Source organism: Thunnus maccoyii, chromosome 7 (assembly GCF_910596095.1).
Source record: "Thunnus maccoyii chromosome 7, fThuMac1.1, whole genome shotgun sequence".
NCBI classification, from domain to species: Eukaryota; Metazoa; Chordata; class Actinopteri; order Scombriformes; family Scombridae; genus Thunnus; species Thunnus maccoyii.
The window spans coordinates 24,368,272-24,385,926 of NC_056539.1; the positions used below are offsets into that span (position 1 = coordinate 24,368,272).

Sequence of the window (17,655 nt, forward strand, 5' to 3'; positions counted from 1 at the left end):
ATGTATTCAGATCACGAACTGGAATGGAGGCTTGGTACAATGGGAATTCCTTGCAGGTTGGAAAGGCTGTATGGGGACTCCCAGTAGTGACAGATCCAAACCAGCAGGGTATCCTGCTTTGTGAATGAAACTGTGAACAAACACAAAAATCAATCTTCTGATGGGCTAGCTGGCAGGCGTGTTTCCCTTTTCCAGCGACTCTCAGTTTTTCTCATATCTCTCTCTTTCTCAGGGCAACCATTATCTTTCTCACAGGGCTCTGATTCTACTCCGTGTAGATGCTTCGGTACTATCTCCATGCTCCCCTGCTCGCCTTCCTTCATGTCTTTGACTCCTCTACTTTTAATCCCTCCAGCTCTGCTCAAATGCCTTCCACATCTTCATTCTTTGCCTCTTTCTTTGTCTCATGGTCATCCCTCCCCGAACTGGAGAACTATGTAACATTGTTCTTCCATACCAGGCGTTCCATCCAAAACTCAGGGTCTATCGATCTGTTGGTTTACAGACCATGTTTAAATGTGGAAAACCATTGATCCGTGAGCAGAGCTTTTAGCGGAGAGACACCAGTATATACAGTCTCACAGCACATGACTAATTGCATCTAATTCTTACTGTCAAGATTGACTTGTGCTATTTACAAATATTTAATTGCTATCATTATGGGGCTGAAATTGGTTTCACTGACCCACTTTTTGTTGACATTGTAATTGAACACTCTATGTGGTTAGTTAGATTGCATTAAAAGTGTGTATGTGTCTGTGTGTGTTTCTGGTTTTTATATGGGCTACACAGTGGGCTCTGTGTGCACATTAAACCTTTTGGATATTCACTGGAGTGATTGTACATTCAGTAATTTCTCACTCAGCATACATTCCAGTCAATTAGGTTGCTTAGATTCATGTGCTTAACTTTACATTCATTCAGTAAAGGGTACATTATATGATCACAAGACATCATATATTCAAAAAATTAGCTTTTCAGGCACTGTCAGCTGCCATTCTGAGATGTTTATTTAGAAAATAGTGAGCTGTTCACTCGTCTTTTTGTATTTTTATCCTGTATCTAAAGGCACTGGAAATGTACAGAGAGACACAGGAGAAATGGCTCCTGTGGGATTTAACCCAGAGTGAGTCAGGGCACGCACACAGGAAGTCCAGAAGTAACTGCTTGATTAGGTCTGGACACAACAATCCAATTCCAATAAGAACTAGCTGACCAAATCCCAATGTCATGAATCACTTTCTGTAGAAGAGAAAGACCAGCAGCCATCAGTAAATAGCCTCACAAAATCAGACTACATGGTTTGAGCTCCCTTTTTGTTATGAGATTTAGGTCTGACTCAACCGATACATGTCAGAACAATCGTTGAGTTTTTATATGATGATGTTACCCAAGGGACCCAATCCCCAAACACTGTTAACAACTATTTCATCTACAGTAGGTGTTGCTTCTGCAGTGGCATGGTTTATTTTTAGCCCCAAATGTATTCTTAGATAAGACAATAGCTATAAATGTTTTTGAACATGTGTTGTGTTTTGGTTGAATGTTGAAAATCAGGGGAAAAGACCATTGATAGCTCAGTGAGGGGTTAGGGTTCATGTTAATGTTGGGGGAGAATATGAAGGCTGCCAATCATTTAATGCATATTCTACTTGAAATGATTTATCTTAAGCAGATGCTTATTGAACTTTGCCAGACTGTAATGAAATGAGGGCTGCCATTATGAGGTTTGACCATAACTGAAAGAATAAATTAGAGATACTTGGCTTATGCAGAGAATATTTGCTATATATATCATTTTTAGGCAACATCTTACTTCACACTCTTTCAGTGGCATCTGGTCTTTATCAACAACACCCTGCTGCGAAGCTGTATATTTCACACTTCAAAGGTGTATATTTATACTGTTGACTATAGAGAAGCACTAGTCTATAGGACCAGCTGCTGCATCTCATTGGCTGTTGTTGAGGCAGAGGAGTAACATTTCTTTTTCACTAAGCTGACTCAAATTTTGAGTCACAAGCCGACTCATTTATCTTCAGACTGCCCAGTAGGCTACCAGCACTCCTTGTCATCTTTAGCTCTGTCCTCATCATGTCCAATCTCTCTTTCTGTGCAGCCCCAACCCCCAGCCCCTGTCTGTCACTCAGCCAATCCCATCATCCTGTCATTTTAATTGCAATATGGATTATTTGAATGTGCAACTCAATTGCAAGGCTCAATTCTGCTCTCATAGGGAATATAATTAAAGGTCAAGTCAGTTTCTCAGACTCTTTATGATGATGGTATGCACTACTTTTTCTCCTTATGTTGTTATGTTTTGCAGATAAATAAGGGATACCGGCAAATGTGTGTGTGTATGTATGTGTGTGTGTTTTAAAATGCCTATTCATGCTGGTATTTTGACACCATCACTATGTTTTTCCTGGCTCTTTTTGGAGGTTGGTTAAATACTCTTGGCAGATCCCCTAGACTGAAGAAGCATCTGCTAGATATTCCTCACTCAAAGAGTGGATTCAAAAATAAAATACAAACAGGTAAACGTGAGGCATACTAATAACCAATAATTCCTTTTTCTGGGAGTTTACAGGTTGAAGACATTAGACTTGTTTAAGTGTTCACAAATCTATGATGGCATGTGTTTTGTAATATGCTGGCTGCTGGTGCACATCTGTGTTGTTTTCAATGCTCAGAGCATATAGTGTCAAAACTATGCAAAGTCTACATGATGTTAATATTCTCTGCATACACTGTGTCTAATGAGTGATGCATGAGGTTGATGTATGTGCTGAATAGCCTTGAGGTACTGTTACACTTTAGAAACAATATGTCTGTGTGCGCTTGTTGGTTATTTATGTGTGACAGCAGTCCTCCATCTTTAAAGATTCGTGTTTTATCTAGAATGAAATAATACAATAATAAATCTCTGGTGCTAAAAGGAGAAATTAAGTACTAACATCAAGTGCTGACATAGTCAGCCAGATAAATGTCTCATTATCATTCCAAAATCTTTCATCAGCTGGCACAACCATAGTACGACATGAAGTATGTTTAGATGAAAACCACTGCTCTATATTATTCAGTGTAGACTATAAAAAACTAGCAATACTGTGTTCCCCCCCCCCCCCGTTTTTTGTGTCTTTTAATTTCCCATGAGTACGAGTTTAATCATAATACAAGCAAAATTTAAAAATCAATATGTTCACATGCCACATTATGTTTAGAAAAGAATGTTAGATTGATTTGAACTTTATTTAGATCAGAGTTATAATCATAATAATCCATGAATATCTTTTGGCTGCAGAGAGATTTGGTGCTATGTTTAGATGGAATGTATTCAAATGAACAAGTTCGCTTTTTTGTTTTTGGCAGTTTAAGACATTGCAAATGAAATGGTAAAAAGCCATTCCTTTCCTGTGTGTAGAATAGGGCCTTTCTGATAAATTCTCCAGGGCGCTATATAAGCTCATTTTAGCTTATTGCAGATACATGCAGGTATATTATTATTGGTGTATATGTGGGCCGACAATATAACAAGCATTACAGCCTCAGTGATGTCAATACATGGTTTGTCCACCAGGGAGCAATAAAAAGTTTATCACAACATTGTCCTTAAAAATCCAGTATTGCTCGGGCTACAGTATAGAGTTCACATTATTTAGTGTTTAGTATGAATTTATGCCACATACCACAACATTTATTTGCCTAAACTAGTTTGCAATGCTCCTCACTAGATTAGACTTCAATTTTCCTGCGGCTCCTATTAGAAATGCTGAAAAATGAAATTCAAGTCCCGCTGGAATTAACATGTTTTTTGGGATGTGTTTTTTTTTTTTTGAAAGGCAATCAAAATTTATTTCCATTTTATTATTAAAATATTATGTTAATGTGTGCCGGGTGCAGAATAGACAGAAAAATGTGCCCCACAGAATGCCTGCATCTGTTCCACCAACAGGAGGTTGCAATTTAATGTCAAAGCCACATTCCAGTTTGGCAGATAGATCCCATGAATTACAGCTAACCTTTATCACTAGTAGTTAACATGGTGAGATGATCTGAAATCTTTTTTTTTCTGATGCAAACATTTCAGGCAAGACACAGACAGTGGTAGCAGTAGTAGCTGTTGTGTAAAGACAGCAATATTTGATGGTGTTCTTTTCTTAATGTCCATAACAAGGATGTCTTGGTAACTGGAAAGATCACATTGACCGAACACAACAGTGCCAAAAGTAGCAGGGGCAGACCTGAACTAACCATAGCTGGGCACAGACTGGCATTAAAGGGGCTATGCTACTAAAGCAGCAGCATATGGGACAATGGCATCAAAATTTGCAGAGCCAGGAGAGCGCAGCAGGACCAGAGCCCATATTCACAGCAGGGCAGGGATCAACTGGGCCGGATGCAGAGGGGCTGGAATGAACATAACAACACTTGGCCAGAGGCACCACAGACAAACACAAATGGGCCAGGCAGATAAGATGCTGTTATAATGTTGTTGAACAGTGGGACAAAGAAAAAATACAGGCAAAGGCATCCAAATGGAACCTGCCTTTAGTATGTTACTAGCTAGTTTAAGAGAACCTTACTGAGGACCCTCACTGCTACAGCCATGGTGTATTTAGGCAAGGTTCATAGTTGGCAGGATCAGGGGTTTCCCAATGTGACTTTGATCAAGAAACGGTTAAACTGTTCTCGTCTTCACAGTTCGATTTCTACTTAACTTATTACTAGTTTAATTTGTGCAGGCTGAAGTCAACAAAAAACAGGAGCGGTAAAAGCAAGGTTTAATCTATACAATTGGTCCAGAAGTAAAATTGGAGGAGCTGGGAATAAATGCAAAAAAAAAAAGAAAGACGATGAAATCAATACTAGACTAGAAATTAAATCACTGGCAGTAGATTCTCCAATGATCTGCTAATGATGTTGTATTTCATTCATTAGGTTGTCTAGTTGGCTGTCAGTGGGATGTTTCAAACACATTTAAATGGATTTCACATAAAATTTAGTTGAAAATTTAAAGGCACAGCTGGTTACATCGGATGCAATTTACACACCCTCAGCTAGACAACTTTTGGTCACTGCAAACATTTTCTATTCATATAGATTAGGGCTGCAACGAAAGATTATTTTCATTATTGCTTAATCTGATGATTATTCTCTTGATTCATTGTTTGTTCTATAAAATGTGAAAAATTACCATTTCAAATTTCTCTAGAGTCAACGGGGATGTCTTCAGATGTCTTGTTTTTCTGATCAACAGTCCATAATCCAAAGATATTCAGTTAACTATCATGTATGACAAAGAAAAGTAATAAATCATCACATTTGTGAAACTGGACATTTTTGGCATTTTTGCTTTAAAAAAACGCTAAAATTATTATTCTATTATCGAAGTAGTTGTCAATTAATTTTCTGCCGATCGACTAATTGATTAATCAACTGGTCGTTGCAGCTCTAATATTTATTGCTTTTTATCGTAAGAAATAGATGTTTTGTTCAAACAGTGTAAATGTAATTGAGGGAGACAATCTACTTTGATATCACCTCATGCTGCCTGTCATTTCAGATGTCATGCCCTCGCTATTTGCCGTAATTTAACAAAAGATGTTCACTCCCCTCTCCTTGTTGTATCAATTTATACATTTCCACATCCATCCAGCAATCACTGATTCATCTTCAGTGGGCACTTTTTTAGTAGGCTTTCATTTGTCTGGTCGATAGAGACATGGCAGGATAATGCCCACAGCTCTGTTGGATAAATGGACTTGATATATAATGGTGTATATGTGGAACAGCAGGAAGAGCAGACACAGCCGTGTGTACACATGCATTAGTTTGAGACAGAATTTGAGGAAGAAATGGAGAGTAAGAGGTTGTCAGGCAACTATTTACAACTGTGACAGTCAGAGCACATTTCATGATAATTGGATTTTTGTTGCCAAACACATAGTAGACAGAAATATTCCCATTTATCATTAACTTGTCTTAACATCTGCACACTTTGAATCTTTAAGGTGTAGCTGAAATTACATTCTACTGACCAGTTGTATCACATCTTAACATTGTGTCTTTTCTATAATATTTGATTAGAATATTATCTGACATGGGAGGATATATAAGATTATTTTCTTAATTCACGGTTCTCTGCTTGCACGCTCAGTAGCAAAAATGATCAAGTTGAAGTGTACAAATGATCTGAGAAACCATTTTTCAGGTGAGGATACAGAGATAAGAGAAATATCTCAAGACCTTGGAAGGATTGATTGTAAATGATGTGGCTAGAAATGTACAGCCACAGGTGTTGGAGTTCTGGATACGAAATGGTCTCAACTAGTTGCCAACTAAAGCAAGATCTCGGGTGGCCTGGATCTCACTTTGTACTGCATTATTTTTAGATAATAATTTGATTTGACATTTTCCACTTCCTGAACAATTTTTCAAAATCTGTCATATTTGGACACATTTGAAAGGCAGCAGCTGTCATATGCTGCTTTTATTGTACTGTCCAAGTGATGCTTACTAGCCCCTATTGTAGGTCACAAACTGTGGGTGATGCCAGTATAGACTCCCATTTATTGTTCTGTAAACTAAATTCTGTTCTTGTTTTTTGCCTTCATCTGCTGCTCTCTGTCTCTCCCCCCCTGACTCTGACAGTCTGCTTATGAATATCATAAACCAACGTGAATAATCTCGGTTATTAATTTAATCAGTGAATAAACAAAAGGACGCACTCTCCCTCCTCTCACTCAGTGACTCTGAAAGAGTATTACCCTCACACAAAGCTTGAGCTGACAGAGATGAATAGCTTGAAACGATGAGCTAGATAATTGAGAGTAATTAACATGCCAAGCATTCAGCTCATGTCTTCATGTTCAAGAGAAGCGGGGGCTATTGCTGATGAGCAGACTGAGGGGTAGAATTGTGATTGTGTTTTTGTGTTATAGACTCACTGTTGAGTGACATCAAAAAGATACAGCTTGGGTGAAGACAGTGCTCCGTTGGTGATTTTTAGACTCTTTTTAGGGATGCTCAAGCAATGTTCTGACAGAGAACGCTGGGTCAGATTGGTCGTTATTACTGTGCAGTTGATTTGATGTATTTGGTGATGTATCAACGTAATTTTAAAGTAAGGCTTAGAGGAGAAGAATTCATCAGACACTGATGTCTCAGAACGAGCCAAATGTTAACCGCTGGCAGTTTCAGACGTTAATGTTATTAGCAAGCTCACAAGCTAGCTAGCTAATGGCTATGTTAGATCATCTCTGAGCTATCTTGCTTGTAATTTGCTAATTTCAGATTTTAAACATGGCAGTGTGTGGATGTTATTTGTGTGGGTACTGTTAAAGTTAGTTATACCCTGGTCTGGGTGAATACTCTTTTCTGATTGGCTGGCAGGTGAAACCGTTTAATACACACGTAATTCAGCTCAAGTTTAATCACCATTTGAAATTTGTCCGCTACCCTACTTGTAACCATAGCAACATTAAAGAGCACAGACGTCAAAGCTTACTGGTTATGAAGTTTTGAAGAATGGGACGCAGCAGAGGAAAAAGAAATGGAGAAGAGAAGAAAGAAACCAAGCGGAAAAACAGCATAGGAACTGACACCTGAAGAGCTTAAAATGATAGAGGAAGAGAAGGATGAGATTAATACAAAAAAGGCAACAAAATGGGCAGTTAATATACTGAGAGACTTTCTCTGCCAAAAACAAAGGAACACTGATTTGGAGACATACTCTGTGGTTATGCTTAATGACACCTTACATGAATTTTTTTCCCTTTTCAGGCTGGCGGCGAGTACAGTGTGGCAAGTTGTCATGACAACAGTAAGCTCTTGCTCCATAACCTTTCAATTTTGAGGGCAAAACTTTCACCAAACATTTGCAAATGCTTTTATTTTATATTGTTGGCAAATGACTATGGTCTAAGCGGTATAATCGACTTGTAGGGGGGGTTAAACATTTTAAAAGGTCCTAAAAGTCTGATCCTAGAATCGCCCCTGTCATATGTCAAATTGAGCACTATCTATTTCCCTCTGTAGTTAGTGGAGAGTAGAGCCAAGAATGAATACTGGACTATCCTTCATCAGGTGGCCAGAAACATGACTCCAAATGAATGCTAATGTTGCTCAATTTATAAATAGGCTAGCATATTTTCCATATCAACCATATAAGGTCATAATATGTAAGTGATGTGTTCACTACTTGTTATGCTGCCTCTGAGTTGCCCCAAAAAATTCTTAAAAGTCATAACTGCTATTAAGCTTCACCTTGCCCTGTTTTGCCAGTCCATTGCCCATTTTGATGTTTCATTAGTGCTTCCCCTGAATGTTGTTTTTATATGTTGAGGCCAAAAATCACAATTTTGCCCCTAACTATAAATGTGTGTTGTCATGGATTTAGTAATGGCTCTTATAATAAGGGTCCTGGTATATGCACTGGCATGGCTTACCAGCACACCTCGATATAACAGAAATGTCATTGATGTTATTAGTTACGTCCCCGGTTTTGTTGCAATGACAAGTCAGAATGTCCACCTTGAGAAAAGTCTATTATGTTTGTGTCAAGGAGGTCGTCTTTGTATCCAGGCAGGGAGAGTTCATTTGACCTGGTAGCCAATCGCTATTCTCCTCTTACTTGATGTAATACCTTGGTAATCAATATTCTGATGGATTACTACGGTTATTGACAGCCTATACAGACTGTCTAACCCTTTCAGGATGACACAGCGATGTGGGATGTTTACTTTTGATTTGAATGGGTCAACATGCAGAGTTGGAGGGTTGAAGGTCGGCCTGACACTGCTCACCTTTGGTATAAGAAGGTGAAAATGCAGTTCTATAATCACTATAGGATTATTATAGGGTTACAGGGTCAAAATAGGGATACTACAGAATTATCACAGGATTTCCTTTTCAATCTTTAAGCCTTCTTAATCATAATTATATGGACCTGTAGTTTGGAATAAAGTAAAACTGACTGGTAAATTCTTGTAAGAAATCATTCAAAGTTGCACCACCTCACCTGCACCATCATGAAATTTATTTCCAATTCCACAATTTTCTTTAGCAAATACAATATATCCTGTCTATATATGTATTTTCTCTGTTGTAATTCTATAGTTGAGCAGTGTATGGAATTACAGCTGTGGACTTGGATCATCTGTGAATGGCAACAAGCAGGGATTAACCCTTGACAGCAGTATGGTATGATTGGGTCAAATACGGGTTGATACTATGTATATAATCCCATGTTGAGCATGTGGGTTGTGTGTGAAAATGGCATACAGTAGTACTGACCATCTGAAAGGGTGTGTGTGCGTGACCTGTTTCTGTGCAGCGGAATAATGTACGTTTGAATCTTTTCACATTTACACAGAGTTTAAGGAGCAGGATTTATGACATCACAACTAATTTGGAATCCAATCCTGGTCCAGTATGCAACTTCTCCAAGTGTGATGTGGAAACTTGGAACCTCCAGTGCACAAACACTGATAATGAACTTTAAAGTGAAGTAGGAAACGTCTAGTGTCCAGCAGTTAAACATTTGAAATGAAAAATGTTTGCATATTCATGGATTCTGGATTTTTCAATGCGGGAAAAGGAGTAGATGTCATTTTAAGGATTTCCAACCAGGTAAATGAACATTTTTATAAACCTCATCAGACACAAATTAGGCTATTATTCAAAGCAGAGTAATTTCATATATATGAAAACATGTCTGAAGGCGATCTTTAACTTCAATTAGGCAAACAAAATGTATTTGTAGAGCATCTTTCATACAGGTTTCATGCAGGTGACTGACAAACTAGCACCAAGAATTTGAACCAAATACACTTAAACAATTAAAATGTGAATAAAAATGATGACAAAAGTGAAAACAAAAAATACATAAAAGACACTAAAAACATCAAAATATGAAAAACAATAGACCTTTTCACAGCAGACATTTTAACATGTCAAAGCAGGAAAAGTACAGGTGCAGTTCACAATATTAATCAGGTGGAACTGAGCCATCGTTAATGTCATCAGTCCCGACTGACACATCAAAAAGTCATAGCATTCTGCTGTGAGAAAGGTCTATAAAAGCAATAAAACATAAGCAAAAGCTTAGCCAGGCTAGAAAGATACTTTATCATTTTATCTTGTTTATGCCCAATTAAAATCCATAATCACAACAACTCTGGAAAAACATAATATGTTGATTTAATTTTTTAATATTTATTTGTGGTTAATTCTCTGTCTGTGCCTGTGTTCATTAGGATATATACCCTCTCTCTCTCTCCCTCCACCTCCATTTTTTCTCTTGGTTTTTATAATGAACACAGTTGGTGTAAGAGTGTTTATTCTCTCTAGCACACGCTCAACGGAGTGCAGCCCTCACCCTGATTGCTCCCCTTCATTAGAATGACGCTGCTTGAAGGAGCAAATAAAAGAGGGACGCTGGGCTAATCAATTTTTTTAATTGTCTCAGTAAGAACTTATGAGAAAGCACTTACTTTTTCATAAGCTGATTTCCTCAAGACTTAGTCAGGCAGGGGTTGCTAGAAAGATGAGTGAATGTGTGTGCATGAAATGACAACATTCACTTCAGGGTGTGAAAAAGGAGAGGGGAGCGTCTGAAAGGGAAACACAGTGAAAAGAGACTTTGCTCATTAGTAACTCCCTGAGCTCCAGTCTTCTGTCTCACACTGATGATCTCTGTGAGGAGGAAAATTAAGTCCCCAGACAGAGCGGACCTGTCTCTAGAGCCAGCAGATAATAGTGATCATTGGTGAAGGTGTGACGCTGCTCAGATGCTGGTTCAGGACCTTTTAGAATTCAGATGATGAAAGTTTTTAAAACCAAATACATAATTTAAAGTCACCAATTATGTAGCTTCTGATAAGCAGTGCAGAAGAAGCTGAAATAAATGATGTGCACTAAAAGATCAGAAATCTATCTAGTAAAGATTAGTCTTGTGTAGAGCTTGGTTGAGAAAATGTGAAAAACCACAGTTTTAGAAAACAGGTGCAATGAATCTATTTCCACTGCTCTAACCTCTCACTCCGTGATTTTTCTCCTTTTACTATTCTCATGTGGGAGGCTTTCAGAGGCTGTAGGCTGCAGAATAATGGGAAAGTTTCAGATATATCCCTCCACACAGAAATGAAGCATTTTCAGTGTGTCATGCATTCTTCCAGGAGAAACTGTTTTGAAATTCTTTGTCAATGTAAGTTTGAAGAATTTGGAATAAAAAGTTAATGAGACTGATTCAATCCTCATTTGTTCTAGTAAAAATTGTGATAACATGGGTGTGTGTAGCTAAAGACATTGATGTTTGACTCGATAAGATGCAAATGGTGCTACAGTTTATTTGTAGTGGCTATCACACATTCTTTTTTAGATTACTTGGCAGTCACCATGATAACTTGGCAGAGTTGTAAAGTCCTTCCTAGTAGTGCTTTGGCATCTGATTCAAGCTGTCAAACTCATGGATGTATTACTCAAACTGGAGTTAGATTTATTGTTATCATAACTGAAACAACAGTCAGACAAACCCACTTATTACTGTATTATATTATATTATTGTATTATTGTACCTATGTGAAATAGTAGTTATAGTTTGCAGTTTACCTGAGTACTTTGGACTGAGAAGAACACCAAAGCAGCTAAAGGAAAGCCAATGAATGAGCTGAACTGAGCTTTAGTGATTGGTGACATCACCTTTTTTGTAACTGTAGCACTGCAGCTAATGATTGTTTTCATTATCAATGAATTAATCATTTTGTCTTTGACAATAGTGAAAAATTCCTGTTATAATTTCCCACAGTTAAAGGTGACGTCTTCAATGTCTTATTTTGTCTGACCAACAGTCCAAAAGTCAAAGATATTCAGTTTAATATCATGTATGACAAAGACAAGCATCAAATCACCACATTTGAGAAGCTGAAACTATCAGTAATCAGGATTAGGTTTTATGCAGTAGTAGATGTTGCTGCTACCCTGTTGTTGGGGTCGGGGTCACCACCAGCTCTAACAGAAACAAATTAATACACAAAGTCACCCTGATATAATTTCGTAAGATGCATTTAGTTGTATTGCTCCAGTCTGTGGACAAGTTTGGGATATTTCATTAATTATAGTCATGGAGTCCATTTTATGCCAATTTAATGCCAATGATTGCAGCTAATTTTTTGTTTTTTATCTGTGGTGAAGAAAACAAGACCAGGGCCTTTAGTGTGAGGGCGGTAAATTTACACAGTTGGCCTTATTGGTATTATTATTCAGTGCAGTGACCTCCACTCAGGCCCTAATCAAAATATCCTGATCAGGAATCCTAAGTCTTATACCATTGCAGCAGGTCTTAGGTTTCTGATGGGGTTTTTCAAAATTATCGTCTTGAAATACTGAAGTCTGAGACTGTCACTCATACAGTGCATTGAAAGACTTAAAAATATAGGAACTTCAGTCAGTAATCATTCTGTCTTTGCACTTTGAATGATGAATAGTCGTGTAACAAATCTTTTTTTTCCAAGTTGTCCAAAGTGATTTTGACTGACATAGCCACTTTGGTGGGGTTAGGGCACCACGACCGTGTTGCAGTCTTAAAAAGCAGATTTCCTGCCTCAAACTCCTGTTCAAAAACACATCAGAAAGAAAATAGAAAGATAGAAAGATAAAGCATCACATTTGTCTTCTCCACAACAAAAAAGACACAATTCCTGCTGTGTATAACTGTTATGTAACTAACAGAAAGCTGACAGAAAGGGGATTTTAAGACAAGGTTTACAAAACTGTCATGTTATCCCTGGAGGCTTTTTAAGCACCTTTGCCTGGACATCTGTGTGCTTTAAACTGGATTAGCGCTGGAGAATGAGAGGTGGATAAAGAGGATTCAATAAAGCATAAAGCAATTTTTTGGAATGAATTTATTAAAATGGCTTTTTCCTTTAACTCTGGAGGAAGGAAAATAAAATTGGTTTCCTGCATTCAGTAAATTGTTATAATGAATTCTGGTCACCCACATCAAAAATGATTATATGGTGCTATTATGGGACTGTAATTTTATAGTGTTTTACTGAACATGTGGTTGAAATGTCTGGTGACTAAACTGTATGTAGTTTAATCTTTTTTTTCATACTGAAATCATATAAGCGGCTGAACAGTAGCAATGTTGAGATATTGCAGCAAAGATATTCCAGCAAATCTGCAATTTGTCAGACAGAAATTAAAAGCAATTAGTAGGGCCACTTAGATAAAATATTTAAAATTACACTTAACATTTAAAAAGTAGTTTTGAACCTCCTTTATGTATTGTGTAAAGTATATACAGAAGTCTGAGAAGGAAATCAAGCATCAGAAATACAATGAAAATGTTATATTCTGTTTTGGATGGTTCAAACTCTGAACTCTTATGAATAAAAGGTTTACAGTTTAAAAATTTTAATATTTGTCTGGCAAGCTGCTAGATGGCTGTTATCTCTGACCACAGGGTGAAATTATGACCATGCAATGGTATTGCCACTTTATAGAGGATGATGCCGTATTATCAAGCTTCTCAGTATCAGCTTGACTCTGCTCCAGTTACCCAGAAGTGAGCCACTGCTGAAACACAGTCAGTGGATTAAGTAGTTTATAGTGCTTCGTAATTGTGCTAACTGCTAATATAAGTCAACCACCACAACCACAACCAGTGCAGTAATATAAGCAATACTACAGAAATGAGTTAATATGTTGTCCATTTAAAAATAAGAGCATTCTTGCTCGGCTGAAACTGAGCCCAACATATGTAGATTCTTAAAACAGAATTATTTATCAAGTAGAGGATGAAAAAATAACTGCTCTGTTACACATTTAAAAAAAAATAATCCTCCTAGCAAATGTTTAATATATACAGTATGAGGCCGTTCACTGTAATAATCCTCCCAGCAAATGTTTAATATATACAGTATGAAGCCGTTCTCTATAATAATCCTCCCAGCAAATGTTTAATATATACTGTATGAAGCCCTTCACTGTTGTGAGGTGACTGGGTCATGAACTTCATTGTTTGCCATCCCTTCTCCATCCTGTCTTTGTTCATTGTGTTAATAACACAGAATCTCCTCAATATATCCTCTACGAATTGTCCAATGCTGTATTTGATTTTTGCACTAGTGAGCTAAACCCCTAACCTCATATTTGTATTAAGGACTGGGTTTTTACAAAGCCTGAGCTTGCATACAAAGGGTGGGTTTTGCGCTACTGAGCATTGCCATGGGATTTGACAAGATTCAGAGTCTGTTGAGGATTAAATTGTGTTTAAGCGTGTTCTGAGTTTTTATTAATGTTAGACTATTCATTAATATAAGACCAACAATTCAGAATACTCAACCATTCTTGGACTTTGGTTGAGCTGATTTGTAGTGGTGTCACGTTATCGGCGCACTCTCTGTCTGAGTCACTCATGCAGACAGTCACACACATAAAGACAACAATATGATGATCAGAAACATGATGAGGTAAAACTTTCACAATGTGGAGAAGACTGGATATTTTTTTTATCAGAAATCACACTTCAGAACCAGTCATGGTATTGGATGTCTCAAAGCACCTGTGCACTGTGCAGTTTTATTATGTGTGGGGAAAATTTAACCATATTCAGAAATTAAAATGATTCAAAATCTTAAAGGAATGTGATTGCAGACACAAAAAATGTCGTCTTTATTTTATTACAGCCAGTTTTGTCCACACAACATTTCATCTTTATTGTTGTATGTTTTCTGCTGGCTGCTAGTATGATGCAAGAGCATGACAGATCATAGTGAACGAATTATCGAATGCAGACAGACTGGATGCCACTTGGTCCTTCTGGTTGCTCTGTGTACACTTGTGTGGCATTTGATGTCTTGCATTTCCACTTTAGATTTTTAGTGGGGCATAAATTCAGATTAATTCTCTCTTTGCCTCTTGGATCACCACCTCATACAGACCCTTAATCAAGTTTTAAACTGCACATGTTAATCTAATAAAGAGCAAAAGGTAGAACACACTCCAACAGCTGACAAGCAAACAGTTTCAAGCTATAACTTAAAGTAACTTAAAGTCAGGTTACAGTACAATATGGACCCAAAGACTGAGGGCTAGCCAGGCAGCTGCTAAGATCCTGTTTCTCTTCCTCTTGTCAGATGTCCCACTGAGCCAGTCAGTCAACAGGACAGGCAGGCGGAGAGCTTGTTATCTCTGCTCTATTAGGCTGATACACGACATGCTCTGTTGAAGCCCTCTTCCAATGACGTTGTTGCATGTGAACTTCTGTGTGTGTGTCTGCATGTGTGACAGGAACAAGATGAGATGTGACACAAGACCTCATCACATTTTGCCATACGCCCACCTGAAATTGTCTCCTGCGCAACATTTGAAATTAAAAACCTGTGGACTGTAGTCTGGGGAAATGGGTGTTTTTCAGGTATTACTGGTTATGATTTACTACCTGATGGCTTGGAGAGGGGGAATGGTTGCATTACACTTTGGTAGAAACGGATAGAGCCACTTTCTAGTTTGCGCAATAATATTTTACATTTAGTGGCCACTTTATTAGCTACGCCTGCTTGTAAACAGTCTGCTCTGACAAACAGTGAATAATGGGGCTGCAACTCATTCACTGTATTGGAGACAGGGTCAAGAGGTTCAGTTACCATCTCCTGAAAAACAGTAGATCTAAATTGTCCAACCAATAAAATCATATTTTTTTTCAACAATCCTATTAGCTCAAACTGCCTTTATCTCATAACTAATAAGCCATTGCTTTACACTCAAGAGCAATACACAGCAGCGCGTTGCATTATTTGACATGTCAGTTGATGCCTGTAGCGACCACAGTCATACAGACAAAAGAAGTAAGGTATAGCAGACAGGAAGTGCCAATCTGGGGTGTAATTAGGATAAAATTGCTGATTTTCTGAATAGTTGAAGTACGTTGATGCTGGTGTTTCCTGATGAGTTTAGACGTCATGATGATGCTGGTGTGTGAGCTTACATAGAAAACGATGGGTGTTGATGTTATGATGCAGGTTATACGCTGCCAACGTATGCTGCCCTTTAAGATTTTTACTCTCACTGTCTGATCTCCTGCTCCAACATCACGTTTCAAAAGGAAATCTATCACATTGAGGTCGTAATGATACCATTTAACCGGATCTTTTTGGTAGGAGAAGTCAGAGAAGAAAGGCTAGACACATTTAAGCATGTTTTTACTTTTTTTTTTTTTAAAGGCATCTGTGGCACTCTTCTCCTGTTATATGATGATGCAAGGAGTGTTCTCAAAACACTTATTATGCCACTTCATACCAACTGAGTATCACTTTGATGCTACAGTTGTGCTAACCAGCTGCATCCCTAATGGCCACATACTTTTTACACATATAGACTTTAGTAGAGTACTAATGGCCTCCACATTCTCCAGATCTCATAGCACCTTTGGGATGAGTTTGAACAAGGGATTTATAGCACAAATGCTTGGCCGAAATATATGCAGGAACTGCATGTTCCTATAAGCCAGAAAATTTAAACCAACCTTGTCATCTACATAATGCATTTATACACTATAAATCTGCTATATCAATACATTTTTGTACCTGTACTATGTGTGACATCTAAAGGTAGGAGGGTGGGTGGTTGGGGGCACAAAGTACAGGACTTTGACTGATGTCCTACTTCCCACATGTTGTTACATTTAGGCTACTAAAACACTTAAAGATTTTGGAAAGATTGTGGTTTTAATAAATATTGAAAATGTGACCAAGACTGCAAGCTTTCCCTAACTTTAACCAAGTGCTTTGAGTTTCATAAACATTACCATCAATCAAGCTTTAATTTCCACAAGCTGATATAGCAACAAATTAAATATGTTGAAAGTGAACATTTTGGAGACATTTTGTGTTGGCAATGAGCAGTTCATTATGTTTGTTATGAACATGTCCTTATAAAAATGTAAGCTGGGCAGTGTTAAGGTTCTTATGCAGCATGCAGTATTTTCTAATGCATATAACATGAATATAAATGTAATTTAAATGGGACAGGATTGATGCCTTGTAGAATTTGTGCTGTTCTGGAGGCAAGACTTGGTCATACCAAGTATTAGGAACGTTTACTGTTAAAACTATCCACAGTGAGAGAGTGTCCTCGCTTTAGAAAGTCTCAGTTTGACTGCAAGCCAAAGGTGACTGTGTGACTATTATGAATAACTTAATGCTAAACCATTAAACACACAGAGACGCCTCACCAGCGCTCTGTGTGTGCTGAACACACATTTGGGAGAACATTTTTGTATTGTTTTCATGCAGAGAGCATGCGTGTGCTAGTTTGTTTTGTTGAAGGCTTTTTTTGGTAATGTTTGTGTGAGCTGTCTTCTGTCTTCACACCTGTCTGCCCTAATGCTGCTAATTAGGCAGAAGTAACATTAATTAGGATGCCCCAGAACACACACTCTCTCTCTCACACACACACACACACCGTACTCCTCGTTAGTACCATTGTGCTTCATCCCCCGAGGTTACAGCGCTAATCTGTGTTCATAAACTGATTTCTACATCTGTGCTGCCGAGCACAATTTTCAGATCTGCACTGAAACACAAATTTCTTCTGTACCCACTAATTATCTGCTAACTGGAACATATTGTCGTCCCTACAGAGAGG

The 17,655-nt window shown here is 37.9% G+C and overlaps 1 protein-coding gene across 2 annotated transcripts in view; it reads left to right on the forward strand.

Annotated features, from left to right (window-relative positions):
* pde4ba (phosphodiesterase 4B, cAMP-specific a) overlaps positions 1-17,655 on the forward strand; it is a 190,160-nt gene that overhangs the window by 1,527 nt on the left and 170,978 nt on the right. Inside the window, exon 1 of one of the 2 annotated variants that reach the window (XM_042416306.1) lies at positions 9,604-9,633. The exons of the other annotated variant lie outside the window; for it this stretch is intronic. The gene's annotated coding sequence lies outside the window, so the exon portion shown is untranslated. Of the gene's footprint in view, positions 1-9,603; positions 9,634-17,655 lie in introns of those variants that run through there. 2 annotated transcript variants of the gene reach the window in all.